This window comes from Dama dama, chromosome 27, assembly GCF_033118175.1.
Source record: "Dama dama isolate Ldn47 chromosome 27, ASM3311817v1, whole genome shotgun sequence".
NCBI lineage: Eukaryota > Metazoa > Chordata > Mammalia > Artiodactyla > Cervidae > Dama > Dama dama.
In genome coordinates this window covers 41,266,143-41,283,876 of record NC_083707.1, presented here as the reverse complement: position 1 = coordinate 41,283,876, position 17,734 = coordinate 41,266,143, and the positions used below count along the sequence as shown (strand labels likewise).

General features: G+C 41.6%; 1 protein-coding gene across 4 annotated transcripts in view; it reads right to left on the bottom strand.

Moving 5' to 3' along the window:
- PTPRM (protein tyrosine phosphatase receptor type M) overlaps positions 1-17,734 on the bottom strand; it is a 649,948-nt gene that overhangs the window by 283,256 nt on the left and 348,958 nt on the right. The gene's annotated exons all lie outside the window — the stretch shown is intronic.

Below are 17,734 nucleotides of genomic sequence, written 5' to 3'. Positions count from 1 at the left end.
GGATTTCCTAGGCAAGAATACTGGAGTAGGTTGCCATGACCTTCTCCAGGGGATCTTCCCGACCCTAGGATTGAACCCGGGTCTCCTCCATTGCAGGCAGATGCTTTACCATTGGGGCCACTAGGGAAGCCAGATGACAGGGTTGTAAGTCACAGTCACTAGTTGGGAAATATATGTCTATCTTTTCTCACGATCCTAAAGATGTTTTGGAAGACGTGTGCGGTTTCCAAGGCCAGTAACTTCTCTTAACATGCCCTTGGCCCTCAGCGGAATGGGCACCGGGAGGCATCGCTGGCAGCAGTCACGAGGCCAGGGGGTCCAGTCTGGGCCCGTGGGCTCACAATAAGTGACCAGAGTGGTATCCCTGAGGAGCGTGGTGGCTGGCATGCCTGAAGCTTCAGCAGGGAGTTCTCACCGGTGTCCCTTGCTGGTACCACCGGCAGCATCTTCCCCTGTTCTCTTTCTGCCACTTCGAGTCAGGCGTCAAGCAGAGACACCTGACATTTACAGCCCTGACCTGAGGGACCAGTGAGCTGGTTCTGGCCTCCAGCACTCTGGCAATCCTATTTAATCAGGGACCCCGCCTCCTCATCCAGCCAGTCCTGTTCTTCCAGGGGTAAGGGCAGAAACTGAGTGATAGGATCAATTTCCATTGCAGGTTCAATTCACAGCTCGTTTCTCTGGAACCCTGCCCTTTACCTTTCATTACAACTACACTGCTTTTTCAGAAACTCAATTTCAGAACCTGTGAGATACATCTGAGTGTAATTTTAGAATCCTGTCATTGATAATCAAAAACACAGATTACAAACCGAGGCTCCTGCTAACAGGTTTCTCTTTTCTGCCTCTTCATGGACTTTCCAGAGTCTATTGCAATAAAAGGAATGACACCCAGAATGGCAGGGTGGGTCCCTTCTGGCGTCTTCAGCTACTAAACTTCTGCCTTGCCAGTCACACAAAAGAAGGTGACAAAATAATAAAGTAACAGCTTTATTTACTTTGCTATACAGTTAAATCAGAGCAAAGGCTTGTTTAACTGATGTTATGTTGGCCTTCCCAGTTATTTAATATCCCTAAGAAGCAAAGACACAGACCGTAAAGAATCTGCCTGCAAGAAGACATACAGATGGCTAACAAACACATGAAAAGATGCTCAACATCACTCATTATCAGAGAAATGCAAATCAAAACCACAATGAGGTACCATTACACGCCAGTCAGGATGGCTGCTATCCAAAAGTCTACAAGCAATAAATGCTGGAGAGGGTGTGGAGAAAAGGGAACCCTCTTACACTGTTGGTGGGAATGCAAACTAGTACAGCAGCTATGGAAAATAGTGTGGAGATTTCTTAAAAAACTGGAAATAGAACTGCCATATGACCCAGCAATCCCACTTCTGGGCATACACACTGAGGAAACCAGATCTGAAAGAGACACGTGCACCCCAATGTTCATCGCAGCACTGCTTATAATAGCCAGGACATGGAAGCAACCTAGATGCCCATCAGCAGATGAATGGATAAGGAAGCTGTGGTACATATACACCATGGAATATTACTCAGCCGTTAAAAAGAATTCATTTGAACCAGTTCTAATGAGATGGATGAAACTTGAGCTCATTATACAGAGTGAAGTAAGCCAGAAAGATAAAGAACATTACAGCATACTAACACCTATATATGGAATTTAGAAAGATGGTAACGATAATCCTATATGCAAAACAGAAAAAGAGACACAGAAATACAGAACAGACTTTTGAACTCTGTGGGAGAATGTGAGGGTGGGATGTTTCAAAAGAAGAGCATGTATACTATCTATGGTGAAACAGATCACCAGCCCAGGTGGGATGCATGAGACAAGTGCTCAGGCCTGGTGCACTGGGAAGACCCAGAGGAATCGGGTGGAGAGGGAGGTGGGAGGGGGGATCGGGATGGGGAATACGTGTAACTCTATGGCTGATTCATATCAATGTATGACAAAACCCACTGAAATATTGTGAAGTGATTGGCCTCCAACTAATAAAAAAAAAAAAAAAATCTGCCTGCAATTCAAGAGACCCAGGTTTGATCCCTGCGTTGGGAAGAACCCCTGGAGTAGGAAATGGCAATCCACTCCAATATTCTTGCCTGGAAAATTCCATGGACAGAGGAACCTGGCAGGCTACACTCCATGGAGTCGCAAAGAGTCGGACACAACTGAATGACTAACACACAAGCAACAAAGATTCCAGGCACAGAGCACTGTTTGCAAGTGACAAGCTCTAGTTTTTGAATTAACTGATATTTTCCAGAGTTTGGGCTTCCCTGGTGGCTCAGATGGTAAAAAATCTGCTTGCAATGCAGGAGACCCGGGTTCGATCTCTTGTTTGGGAAGAGCCCCTGGAGAAGGAACTGGCAACCCACTCCAGTATTCTTGCCTAGGATAGCCCTTGGACAGAGGAGCCTGGCAGGCTATAGTCCGTGGGGTCAGAAAGAGTTGGGTAAGACTTATCAATTAAACAACAATAGCAACAACAAGAACAAAAACAAAAATAGTACTACATTAAGAACTGAGAAAACAGTCTTATTGAATAACGAAGGAAAGGGCAGCCATGCCAGGCCTCACATAGGAGCAAATTCCTCCCGTATTTCTTGGTTTAGGATGGATGCGTTCTTTACCGTATCTTTTCTGTATTACAAGCGCTGGTTTGTACTCAGCCTAAATCCTAAAGGTAAGTAACCTTGCTGAGAACTGGACTCTCCACGTATCAGTCCTATTGACCAATCTAATTTGACCGCAGATGAAAGCAGGAATTTCTATTCATGATTTACAGGAAATGTACAGGTGATCTTACATAAGAAACGATGAGGACACAGACCAAGGTGTGAATGCAGACCCTCTCAGGCAAGAGGGTCGGGCTGCACCCGCACTCTGAGCGTGGGCACGGCTGACAGCCTGGAGGGGCAGCTGCCAGCGTCTCAGGTGACCCTAGGAGAGCAAGGTGTGCACATGCTCTGTGTCTGGTTTGTACATTACAAAGCCTGCAGTAAAAGAATACAACTCTGGCCTTCGGTTAGTCACTTTTGGCATCTCGTTTCAGCCTAGTGTCACCGAGACTTTTAGAATATTTTTTTAAAAAGAATTTTAAGAGTTAATATTCTTAAGAGTTAGTTGAGCAGGAGCTGGAAAAAAAAAGATGGAATAAATGATTCACTGTTGACAATCTTCCACAATAAAGAAGTGTTGGCATTGATAACAGATTCACTGACAGTAATGTTTGTCATAATTTATTCTGCCTGAATTGATTAACTTTTCAGAATAAGGCTAGGAGTCCAACGGTGGTTGAAAGATGTTCTTCTTTTAAATACAAAGTGTTCTTTTCTGGTGTTAATTTAAGGTTTTTAAAATTTCAAGTAATATTTAAAAAAAAAAACACATTGAAAAGTACAACATAAAACAATCGCCTGTGTACCTACTAGTATCAAATATTAACATTGGTGTTTTGCCTCAGAGCACTTTTGATTAAAGAAATAAAATAGTGCTGATATAAATCCTTTCCAGGGTCCTGTAGGCTACCTCAAGGTTATTATACATCACTCTCAGACATGGTTTTGTACTTTTATTACAAGTGTCCAGTATGCTGAAAATTTTACACAAATGCTACCATTCTCTGCAGATTGATGGGTTCCACATCAGCCAAGTTAAAATTCATAGATCTGGCTTAGATCTACAGATGGATCATATAGATCATTCTAACTGATCTATATCAAATGTATACATGTATCATATATTCAGATCAAATTCCATTAAGGAAATTAACTGTAGTTTACTCGTGCATTCCCTACTGAGGAGCAGACGGGTTGAGCCCACACGTTCCCTATTACAAGGGGTGAAGAGTGAGCAGTGGTAACCCCTGGCAGCTCATTCAGAAACACAGACGCTCAGGCCCCACTTTTGACCGCCAGAAGCCGAATCTTCCTTTGCACATTAAAGTCTGAGAAACTCTGATTTAGAGGAGTGTTTTTTAGAATGCAGGTTGGGCCCTCGGGTCTTAGACTAGTGAGGAATACTAGTGGTAAAGAACCCGCCTGCCAATGCAGGAGACCTAAGAGACGTGGGTTTGACCCCTGGGTCAGGAAGATCCCTTGGAGGAAGAAATGGCATCCCACGCCAGTATTCTTGCCTGGAGAGTCTCAGGGACAGAGGAGCCCAGTGGACTACAGTCCATGGGATCACAAAGAGTTGGATACAACTGAGTGCACACACACACACACAAACACACACACAAACTAAAACATTAGAATGCATTTTAAGTTAGAAGGTGAGGACTGTGCAGTTTTTGTTTTAGGCTACATACACACGCTCTTGTGAATTTACAGGTGTGTGTTTGACTGAGTCCACAATGTAAAATACATTTCATATTGTAGCAGAAGAGTGAGAAGCACCCTGCTGGAGAACTTTTTCCCTGGGGGCCCCAGGAGATATACACACACCTAGAGAAATTCTTCCCTGGGAGCACTAGGAGATATGCACTCCTGGAGAAAGTCTTCCCTGGGGGTTCCAGGAGATGTGTACAGAAATGTTCTTAGCAGCATTGCTGACAAAAGAATAAGAGAACAAAACGCAGGAACAACCTAAATATCTACTGAGCAGAAAACAGACAGATAATCATACAATGGCAAAGTATTCTCTAGTGATTATGAATGAAACAATAACGAATTGTGGAAATACAGAATTGAGTGAAAAACTCAAGTCGCAGTAGAGAACTATGATATAATTTTATAAAACTGAAAATCCAGCAAAAGGGAATTAAAGCGTACATATATGTGAAAACCACTTAAATGAAGAAAGAAGAGAAAAACAGGACAAATTTCCATGGAAACTCATGATACTGGTGACCTCAGTCCTAGAGGCAGGGGAATAAAGTGAGAAGCAAACAGTTAGAAGCAGAGGTTCTAAGGAGGCTCTATTTTTCAGCCAAGGAGTCAGTTAATGTTGCTGTAGCACAATTTATGTAGATGACAAACATTCTTTTGTTTATGTGAAATACAGATAGTGAAGGACAGGGAAGCCTGGCGTGCTGCAGTCCATGGGGCACAAAGAGTCAGACATAACTTAGCGACTAAAAAACAACAACATAATAACTTAAAAGACGGTTATCACAGGAAGGCATGAATATCCCAGAAACTCTGTCAGCTCTTTGAAATTCTCTTCCTGCAGGACAGTCTACCCTTGGTTCTTAGGAGAGAAAGACTGGTTTCTGATAGCCAGACCTAAGGGAAGCAGGATAACATCTCATTGAAGATGTTCTGGATATTCACCCATGGCTGGGGGCTTCTGACCCTAAGAGCTTTATGGAGCCATGTACTCACATGTATAACAGGCATCTCACCAGTGATGCTCTTGGCCCAGACACCAGACCCCTGGATCCTGCAGGCTGAGTCTCAGGCCCGGCTCGGCCACTCAGGGAAGAGGTGTTGCTTCCCCCGCCCCCGACCCCACCTCTGAACCTCACCCTGTTTCATTCCTGTATTCTCACAGAGAGGCCTAAAGCAGAGCTCAGGATGGCCATGTGAGGAGTGAAGAGCATGAGCAAGGTAACCGTCCAAGGCCACGGCTGACCCATTTGGTACAACATGTTTGTGTACGTGATGTACACACGTTGTACATGTTCCGACCTACGTTTGTGTACAATAGAAAAGCATGGCTTCCTTAAAGCACTTATTGTCATCTGCTGGAAAACTGCATAGGAATCATATAAATCTATGTGGTTTGTGCAATGAATGGGCCCCGCATGCTTACACCGTGCACATTCTGCACAACCGTACACTGTGGTCCTGCTGGAAACAGTGTGTGTAGGTGTGTGTGTGTGTCTATGTGGGTATATTTGTGTGCTGTTCAAAAACATGCAAGTTCCGTGACCAAAAAGATATAGGCATGCTGCATGCACTGAGAGTTCTGAAAGAATTTAATGGATGGTTTCAAAACTTAAGATGAAGCAGGTGTGCAGAAGTGGATACGCTGTGTGCATGTTGACAGAGGTATGTGGATTTTTTTCAGCAAGTAAATACCACTTATTCATTACCCTTTAACCACAAATACTAACTTCAACAGCCATATATCCACATACAGTGCTTGAATTGAATTTTCATGAAGGTACCAGTTTTAGCTATTCCTCCCTAATCCTGTCTGTCCCTCATGACTTTCCTTTTTGATGGAATGTCTGAATCAATCTAAGGACTTCTAATTGATGCCCTCTTATCATAGGAACCAAATAAAAATGTCTCCATGAGTAAGTCACTCCTGTCAAACAGGTCATAACCATTCTTGCTTTTCACACCAGTCAGGTGAGTCTGTCTGTTGCACCCCAAATATCATTCTCCTTCCAAAATTAATATCTTTGGTCTCACAGATCCATACATATACACTATTAGTCACCTTTTTTATCTGCAAAAAAGTAGTCTTCAATCCCTTTCTATCTTAATTCAAAATCAGTCTCTTTAATGACTATTTTTTCTTAGTTAAGAACTCTGAGGCTTCTAGACACCCACATTGTCAAAATCCTCATGTTCACAGGTTGATTACGTTTCTATGTTTTCCTGTCTTCTGCAACAATCAAGTTCACTGACTACTAATCCCATGTCTAACACAAATGCTTTATCCTAGAAGGATCTTATGTTCACTAATCAATGCGTTAGTTAAAAGGATGCTAACACAGTATAATAAACACCAAGCATCTAGCTCAGTTCCTTTGTTTTCATAAGTCAATTCAGAAAACATCTCCTTTTCTGTGGTATTTACCAGTTTTCTATGAACGGCCTTTCCAAGTTCTGTGCTGTGATCTGCGTGTCTCTGTCTTACTTTCTGCTTTATAAACATGGCTCCCCTAACGACTGGAATGGTCCATTTCTGCCTTAGCTCCCTGGTGACATTTCCGAAGTGTAAAGTTCATGCCTGCAGGAAGAACACTGCTGCTATACAGTCAAGTCGGAATCTTCAGTTGTTCCGGTGCCCTGCAATGAACGAGCTGTAATTCATCCTATAGATGAACTTTACAAGAAACTGTTGTGTGAAATAAAAATGAGCTTCCAGTAAAAGACTTTCTTGGTATTTATTTCAGATTCTATTAAAGGAGGAGGCAAGTGATTTTCACAGAGTTTTTCAGAACTGTCAAAAATTGGTTGAGAATGTGTATTGACCTTCTCTAACCCTCATAAAGCTGTGATGACCACAAAAAGGATGTTAGAAGTTTGGATCCAGAGCAAAAGCGTACCCAAGCCAGTCACTTCTGGTTATGGAAAAATGTGATGAGTGTTGAAAAAGAGCCAATTGAATACCATTTTAGATTCACCCATAAGAACCATTCTCTCTAGTTGATACTTAGTAGAGAAATCTTATTTAGAACACTTTTTACCTGTTCAGAGTCTCCTATTTATTAATAGTTCCTCCACCAGGGAACTGAGCCCTGGCCCTCCCTTGCCAGTGAAAGCAGAGTCCTAACCACTGGACCACCAGGGCATTTGCTCAGCCATATTTTCCATCTTTAAGAAAAGAACTGTTCTTTAATAAAAGAACAAGGAAAATGTCACAAATAAGGGTTTTTTTTTTAATTATTATTACAGTTCATTCCTCACTCAACTTTTGAAAAGAAATCACAGTTCACTGATACATATTTATTTCCTTATGAATTCAGTTAACTTGCCACAGAAACTTGTCTTAAAAAATTACAAACAACTATGCTTCCTTGAATATTTGCATATTTCTTCAGAGGGGCTTAAAAAACTACAGAACATATTGGAGAATCTTAATAAAATGGATCACCCATTTGCCATTTAGTGTTAAAAATACTCAGGATTCTGACACATTGAAAATTAATTAGACATTTTCGTGAGGATCCACAGATAATACTTCTAATAAGTTCTTAATATGATACCACATATCTTAGCTTTCTCATCCTTTCTGAAGTTGAATTCTATGGCGAGAGGAAGCCTGCTGAGCCTGTGGGGCAGACCTGGGGGCCAGCCTGTTGGCGGCAGAGGATGGACTGGGATGGGGAAAGCCTGGAGGTGCGAGGCTGGGTTCTCCCCAGAGGACCTGCTGCCCATGGCCAAGCCAGCCTGTACCAGGAGAACGGCAGCTCGGTAAACATCCTGCAGCCACACACCACGGAATGTCGTTATTAGACGGTCAGGGGGAGGGTGGGACCAGGGATAGTAAGACAGTCCTGCCAAGACAGGGGCCAAAGTGGGGGACATCTGGGGGTGTGATGGACCTGACTGTTTGCTGCCTGAGCCATCCATGAGCAGACAGCCGGTATGGCCCTTAGGATAAACCTGAAGCTCAAAGTCGGGGCGGGGTCGGAGTGGGGAAGGATTTGGAGGTTATGTAACCATTCAAGTCACTAACACAGATGGTGATTCCCAGGAAAAGTATTTAGAAAGAAGAGGGGGATAAGGCAAAAGAAAGCCTACATTAGCTGGACCTCTTTTTATTTTATGTTTTCCTTTTAAGATTCTTCATGGTATCTCTTCTCCCCTATGAAACTGACAGTAATAAGATATTAAGAGTTATAATTTTTAAACCATTCGTTCTTTGATATGTGCCACTTTCAACACATTATTTTACAATAGGCTTTGCTTGAATTTTAAAAGAAAAGTTTTTCCTCAGGTGAAGAATTTTCAGCTCTAAACTGGAGCCGACTCGAGTGCGTATTTTTGTATTTGGTACCTACTTAATAGTCACACATTTTTAGAGAATGCCTCATTTAAATTCTAATGTATTTTAATAAGGAATGAAAGAAAATATCACCCCGTATATGTATTTTTTTTCTTAAATTACCCCTAGTGCTTGATTACTCCTCCACAATCAAAATCATGTCTTAAATATGAATGATACAAAACAAGACTACAGCCTGAACGTCTAACAGAGAGATTTTAGCTGCTTGTTTAAAATGACATACCTAGCTATTCAGTAATCACTTTATAATAACCCCTTTCATTTCCAAATCTACTTAGCCATCAGGCAGCACTGAGGAAAGAGCTGGCAACGGTTTTTACAACTGCACATTAGTTTTACATTTCATGACAAGCTAATTCTAGAGAGTTCCAAAGAGAGACAAGCTCGGGTCCTTGTGATTTTCTTCCCTTGTCGTGAAGGAAGCATGTGTCGAGCTATAAAGGAAAGATAAAAGCCTACAGACATATACTTTTCACCTCATCCTCATGTCAGTGACAATTTGCCCCAGTGTTCCCCAGGTGCCATGGTTCACATCTAAGTCAACAAGACGTCACCAGTCTGCCAACCGCTCTTCACCCCAAGCCGAAGACCTGTAGGGGTTCAGGATCCCAACCACAACTGGACTCAGTCACAGCATAATGGGGGGGGTGGTCTTCGTAAAGGAGGGGTGGGCTGAGTTTAAATGCTGCACAAACACAATGCAGAACTTCAGCTTACTGTGTAAGGCAGAAAATAACATCAAAGAGCGAAAGTGTCAGTCGCTCAGTCGTGTCTGACTCTTTGTGACCCCATGGACTCTATCTCTCCAGGCTCCTCTGTCCGTGGAATTCACCAGGCAAGAACACTGGAGAGGGTTGCCATTTCCTTCTCCAGGGATCTTCCTGATTCAGGGATCTAACCTGCATCTTGTGCATTGGCAGGCGGGTTCTTTACCATCTAAGCCACCAGAAAATAATCACCCGGTACTAAAAATGACAAACGTGCTTGGCCATTTCAAATTCGGTCTCACGAAAGGCATTTCAATGAAGACTAACCCAAGGCCATGCCTCATGATGCCTCTAATTAAATTCCAAACACCACCAAGAGTCAAACGTGGGTTTCTACAGCACCAAGCAGCTGAGAGAGTAAACTGATTTCCAAGACATTATTTAAGTCAACCGATGATCACACCTGAGCAATAAATACTTTAAGCTCTTGGTTTAAGCTTTGAAGGTTGCCATGAAAATCACCTGGGACGATGATAAACCATGGTATAAATCTCAGATTTGAGCAGCTCCATCCTTGCCAGGGAAGCAGAGACACAGATGTTGTTTATAATGTTGCACAGAAATAAATGGGATGTGTGATTTCATATATCAGTCTGAAGAAGACGTACCGGGACACTCCTGCTCTCGTGGCAGCCTATTGCTGCTGACAAACTGCACTAATTCGCAGTCATTAGCCCAACAATGTGAGCTAAATCGAGAGTCTCACACAAGGCTTTACTGAACCCGAGACAAGACTGCATGGCCGCATAAATCCATGCTCAAGAGATGTCATCAATTAATGCTACATGGCTAAACAGCCGAGTTCATTTTTTTCTAAATGGATACATTCCAATATGTGTGATCAACCCGAGTCAAGGCGTGTAGAATGCAATCAGAGTTGGCAAATTAACTCTCACATGCAGAGACGGATAGATGAACAGTGTCCTCCAGATCAACTGGTGGAATTCACTCAGAACTGCTTGGTGTGTTCAGGCCCAGAATGCACAGAAATAGCTCTCTCACCAGGCAATTATGCGATGACTGTTCTCAACATCTGGCAGCAACACAGAAGACAGCACAGATGCGAAAACTCAAAGACGAGATTAAAAGGTAATGCACGAAAAGGAATTCACTTTTACTTTTTGGCTGAATCTTATTCTTTTCCTGTTTCCCTATACAACACTACCAACACCCCCCCACCCACCCAAAAAAACCCTTCACCATATCTCTATTCTCAGAAAGCCTATGATTGTTTTCCTTTGAATCTTACTTCTACCAATGACCTTGAACTGTATCTTATCCCTTCAACTCCAAGTCAGCTTTGTCGACCTGCCACATGATTTTAAGAGCAGCACACATATTCTTATCCCAATGTAACCTTGCACTTATTGTACCCACTGGTAGACAGGGAGCAGGAGTAGCTGGCTCTGGACCAAAGGAATCATCCATGGACAAATATAATTTTGAATGAGAACAAAGGACTTCCCTGGTGGCTTGGCTGGTAAAGAATCCACCATTTCCACCAATCTCCAATGCAGGAGACCTGGGTTCGATTCCTGGGTTGGGAAGATCCCCTGGAGGAGGAAATGGCAACCCACTCTAGTTTTCTTACCTGGAGAAGCCCACGGACAGAGAAGCCTGGCAGGCTATACAGTCCATGGGGTCACAAAAGAGTTGGACACGACTGAGCGACTAACAAGGTAGGTACACTTGGGTGGGGAGGAGAGTAAAATTCATGCCTGGCTGCTATATCTCAGAGCACAGGGTACATGCAAATTCAGAGAGCATGCCAGCCAGCACCCATTCACCTTCACAAGCTGAAATGCTTTGCCCCAAGTTACTGCCGAAGTCTAGACACTTGGGATGGGTCACCCATGAGGCTAAAACTAAAAGAAGCGATTGCAGTGGGGGCTGAGACACAGCATCATCCCTATCGAGGGCTCCAAGGGCAAGAGAAGGTTGAATGGAGTTGGGGGGATGGGAGTGGGGTCAGAGACTGTTAAAGCCTCAGAGGGAAACGCATGGCCCTGTGGGGAAGAGGTACCCACACTGTGAGCATCCAATCCTCACCTTGGGGGAAGGCCTTCCTCAAAGGTTTCATTTTCTTTCATCTCAAAAAACGATTCCTTCTTTTGTAGAGCTACGAATGAAGAATATTTAAACTCCCAACCCTAATGTTATATCAGCCTGTAGTATATCCAATTTGGAATACATCCACAGATTTTTTTTTCTTCTAATTGACACTTTCAATGATTATGTGGGACCAGGGTGTGGGAATCCACAACGAAGGGAAGGTTTATTTTCAATAGTCTCAAATTCTCAAGAACTTCTCTAGTGTGACTCTCCACTGCCCACTGTCTGAAAATATATACCGGAAAGGAATAACTATGGATCTAGCCATGTGTCAAATACTACACTTTAAAATATAACATTAAGATAATTCTATCATTTTTGAACTATTATCTTCTAAGTAGTACGCTAGTTGGGTATGTGTGTGTGTGTGTGTATGTGTGTATATATATATATATATATGGGAAAATTATTAATTAAATATTGAAGAGACTATTCTAAAATTATGCTTAAAACTTTTTGGAAATAAATATAAGATTAAACCAAACTTCTTTTAATTTAAATAAGGACACAGAATTGAGCAAGCATTAGACTATTGCAGAGAGAAATATAGTCATCTATAAAACTTCCTAGAACTTCTTACTAGGCTTCATTTCCTCATGGATGGTTTGTATGCACACAAAATAACACACAAGATTTAACGGGTATTTGCAACACTGACAACCGCATTTTATTAACTTCCAAGGCTGGATTCGAGGCAATAAATCTGGTGTGTTCTAATAACGTAGGTATTAAAAATCTGCTCCTTACAGAATTATGAATTTGGTAATTACTTCTGCATTGCACGAAATCATAAAATGCATCACGCTTTTGCTAACATAATTCTGGCAGAATATAAACTAAAAAAAAGTAGCCCCGGTTATTTATTCATATTAAGACCTTTTCAAGATGTATAACTACACGTTTTATCATGGATTAAGCTCTCAGAACTACCTCTAGCAAATACCTGATTCTGGATAGGTATCTAACTTTAATCACTCTGCAGTTTCCCAGAATTAAAAGAAAGGAGGGAGAAAGACTTGTCTGGTAAACATAGAAAGGCTGACTAAACAGCTACTGGAAACACTACTAATATTGTAACAATAATACAATTAGAAATATGTATCCCTGCTAAAAATTCAAGAAACCAACTGCAAAGGGAAGGAAAAAAGAAGCAGAGAGCTGGTGTTTGTTAAAAAACTGTGCTGGCACCTTCCCCCTCCTATCTGTGACACTAAAACCAATGAACATTTTATTAAAATGACAATTAAGCCTTATCCTAAATTCCAGAGATGTTTCTGGAGTCTTGTGGACGATAGCAGGAGAGACTGCTCATGATCTATCCTATAGGTTCACAGGAGTTATCTGAGGGGGGATCTTTGGGACTTCCCTGGTGGCTCACATGGGAAGAATTCCGCCTGCAATGCAGGAGACCTGGGTTCAATCCCTGGGTCGGGAAGATCCCTTAGAGAAGGACATGGCAACCCACTCCAGTATTCTTGCCTGGAAAAATCCCATGGACAGAGGAGCCCGGCAGGCTTCAGTCCATGGGCTTGCAAGAGCTGGACACAGCTTAGCTACTAAGCCACCAACACTTTGGCCGTCCAATGAAGAATGATGAAGCATGAGTCATGAATTACAAGGGTATTTCTGTATGAAGGATCCAAGAGCTCAGACTCTATTCCATCAGCATCAGTGCTACATTGACTGTTTCAATACAGAGTAAGAATTTAAAAAATAGAACCAAGTTCTTTCAGTGATGTCCTATAAGAGGGGAAAAATGCCCTGAGTATTAACAGATAAATACCAGTGATTTCTAGCTAATACAAACCAAGGCAACTTTGGCCTTAGGACCTTCACCAGACACTTTCGGGGTGTGTGTGGGGGTCTCCCCTGGCCCAGTCACTATCCTACATGCCTATCCCTCAGGGTTAGAAGGGCACCACTACCCAGTTAATACTCAGCTTTAAAAAGCACCCTGGAATTAATTGAAGAAAATACAATCCATTGAAAAATTTGAAAAATCGGAATTGGATTGAGAAAAAAGGGTTCAGAGAGTTGGAACCTGAAAAGATTTGTCAAACTATCATATGAAACAAGGTATACTTAAAGGGCTGAGGGATTCAGACTGCGTTAGTCACATAGACATTTAACTCGTTTCTCAAAATGAGATATTCAGTACCTCAAGGGAAAGGAGTATTTTTCAAGAACCTTAGTTAACTAAGTGAGCTTTTCACCCAGCAATAGAAAAATGGACAGTAGGGTGCCTCAGTTTAATTAAACAGTAAAATCACATCTAAAAAGGAAAGGAGAAATTATCTGAGGCAGAAAATATCTTCCCTCATATGTACATCCTGAGAGATTGATGAGTAAACTAGAAAAGATGTAAGAAAGTCATTCTCCGTGACATAGGTGACACAGGGATATGGTCACTCTAACACATGAACACATGAAGATTTAAGGGTTGCAGGGTATGAAGCTGCTCTGTGCAAACACACACACACTTCGAGAAAGCCTTTATCTGTTCTGAGAAGGCAGCACTACAAAGGGGCTTTCTCCCTCATTCCAGGGGTTTTATTCAATTTCATTTTTCACTCATACTCAATCCCCATATTTCACCCACATCACTTATCAGGCTGAGAGACTCACTTCCATTCAGGTGTGACTTCTTTCTGAGAACAAGGGGCTCAGAGCTCCAGTTCAGAGAAAGTTCAACCAGCACAAACCCCAGGATTGATAAGCACACAGTAAAAGGCAGCTTTCTTCTGCATGGTAGTGACCTGCTGGTAGAGACCAGAGTGCTATATTCACATGATCAGATACAAACATAACGATCTTACGGGACAGCTTTGCAGACTCAGTTCAGATGTACCCACATGAAATATGCACTCGAGTGGGGCACCTCAGTATCCTCAGCGTTCTTGGGGCTCAGGGAACAGTGGAAGAAACAGGTGGACATCGGATAAGTCCCAATGTACGGGACGATTCATTCCTTCCAATTTCCCCTTTTTGGGAACAGCAGCATCTATCCCATGCCTGCCTATTATTGTATTTTAGAAGCAGGCAGTTTGTTTCTGAGTTTCACAGGTCTGTGGATGGAATGGCATTTTTCCCTAGAGTGGATCATACCCAGAGTCTCAGCCATACATGATTCAGATGATTTATGTGATTAGATTTGGAAATTTGGAGCTGCTGCTATTAAGATGAGTTGTGGGGTTTAGGTTTTATGCTGTTGTGAATTGAAACTTTTGGGGATGTTGGGTTGAATGCATTTTGCATATGAGGTGGGTAGGAATGTTTTAGGGACAGAGGGTGGGCTGCAAGGGGTTGAGTGGTGTTCCTCCTGCTTGCCCCAAGATATGTCTGTGTTCCAGAGGGATTCCCACGTGACTCAGTGGTAAAGAATCCACCTGCCAATGCAGAAGACACAGGAGATTCCAGTTCGATTCCCGGGTCGGGAAGATCCCCTGGAGGAGGAAATGCCAACCCACTTCAGTATTCCTGCCTAGGAAATCCTGTGGACAGAGGAGCCTGGCAGGCTACAGTTGACGGGGTTGCAAAGAGTCGAACACAACCGAGCACACACACGCACAGCTGGAAGCGAGACCTAATTTGGACAAAGGGCCTTTTCACGTGTAGTTAAAGATATGGAAATGAAGAGATCATCCCAGATTACACGCATGGGCCCTAATGATCGCTGTCTTTGCAGGGGATACACAGTGAAGATTTGATGAGGAGACCGTGTGAAGATGGAAGCTGAGATTGGAGTGCCACAGGGACAAGCCACAGAACGCCAGCGGCCACCAGAGGCTGGAAGAGGCAAGGACGGAATTTTCCCCACAGCTTCTGAGGGGAGCAGAGCTCTGCCAACTCCTCGATTTCGGGATTCTGGCTTGCAGAGTGCTAGCTAAATTTCTACTGCTACATTTTTGCTACTTTTAGCCAAGAAGTTTGTGGCAATTTGTTATGGCGCCCAATATCAGATAACTGTAACATAACACAGATAATATTATTTTTGTAAAAACTTGCCAATTTGATGTATACTCCAAATATATCATTTTAATCTGTACTGCATTTATTTAGCACTGATGCTGACTTTTACATGTTTGATAGTCATTCTTCCTTGTGTTTTCATAAATTGTTAAAGTCCTTTGCTCATTTTTTTTTGGTATTCATTTTTTTATAGATTTAAAATTTTCTTATTTACTTATTTATTTTCCATTATTATTCATTACAGAATATTGAATATATTCCCTGTGTTTTTCTTATCATTTTTTAAGAGTTCATAATATATTGAAGATACTATTTTTACCTCAGGCTTTAAATATTTTTTTTTAATCCAGGCTGTCATTTGCCTTCCTTTTAAAAATGATTTTTGTATTCAAACTAAAAATATGTAGCCAAATCTAGCAATCTTTAACAAATATGTTGGATTAACAATTTTGGGGGGGTTCATTTCACATAACTATAATCTTTCAAACAAACTTTAAAAATACTTTGCAAGTATTTTCAAGTCCTTGAAAGTTATTGGGATTTTGGGTGAAATTATATTAGAAGTATAAGTAACTTTGGGGAGAACTGACATCTTGAAAATATTATTTCCTCTGTTTATTAGAATGTTTCTTGTTACATTTTATCATAGGCAATGTACATTTTTCAGCTGCACTATAAATAGAATCCTCTTAGTTACATTTTCTATAGGAAATACATAAATAGGGATTGTTTACCAATAGGATAGCTAGGAATAGAATGAAAACAACAACAATACTAACAACACATATTTTACTGATGATTTAGCAGGCACTGTTCCAAGGCTTTCGAAGTACTACTTCATTCACAGGTGAGCAAACGGAGACACAGACATTAAGTGACTTACCCAAGTTAAATGACAGACAGCATCTGTATTCAGCAGTGTGGCTCCAGGGTAACTGATTTTCATATATTTTACTTTGTAATTGTGTATTTTACTGGGCTCTCAACATATTTTTCATTGATTTTTCAGAGGATTCTTCTACACTTCTCAGTAGAATACTTTGTGAAAAAAAGCTGACAATTTTATTCTCTGTTTTTCAGTATTATATTTCATTTTTTCTGCTAGCTTATGGAGCTGGTAAACAGTCCCTAATACTGAATAACTTTGAGTCATTTTTGCTTCAGGACATCAATGGTGAGTGTATCTGGTAAGTGTTTTGCATGTTACAAATATATCATTGGTCATTGATCTCTTGCCCTTCCATCCTGGCTCACTCAGGCCTTAGTCATCCATCACCAACTTCAGAATGAGGCCAAGCTCGACTAGTCTAAAAAAGAGTGCAGATTTGCAAGTTTCACATCCAACTACTGCGTTCTGTTACAACAATGTCCACTTGTCTGCCAGACACTTGTGACAGCCCCCCGGGTGGCAAGTCCCTCTCTGACACCCTGGTCTCTTTTTCTCTTTGTGTCGAGACTGCAGCTCTGCAAATGAGCCTCATCTTACCTCTCCAATGTTGTCTTAATGTAACACATTCACTTCGGATGCAAGAGGAAGATGTGTGTTTTGCTTTTTGCAGACCTGGCTCACAGGCCAGTCTGCTTTGTTTCTGGTGTTTTCATTAATCCCACACATATTGTATCTGACAGAATTACTGCTGTGTTTGTTGACAGGATGCTCTGGCCTCCAAACATGAAATGCATGATGTTCCGATCAAACTTGACACCTGTTTTTCATTCCCAGGCATTGATTTTCCACCCCACCAGCCAACATATTTCATAGGAAAAACTGGTAGTGTGATCTGCAAAGTATTGATTGCAGGAACACTGAAATCCCTACCAGAAAATTTATAGCCTTAATTTCCAGCAGGTTACATCAGTTATCTTCAAGAGGGTAAAGATTTAAGAGTGTGATTAGCATGAGCTAACTCAAATGTTCACTACTGAACAGCCTACATAACCTGCCACTTACCACCAAATTAGAAAGATGGAAATAAATATTAAGTAACTGCTTAAGCTTCTCAAAGATCAGCTGAAATGGCCATTGTTTTCTATGAAAAGAGTCAAAAGACATACAAAGCACACACTCTCAAAAAAAAAAGAAAAAGTATCCAAAGTAGAAAATGCAAGTATTCAATATTGCAATTTAGGAACAAAAGACTGGATAGTTCGCAGGTAATTTCTTCTGACAC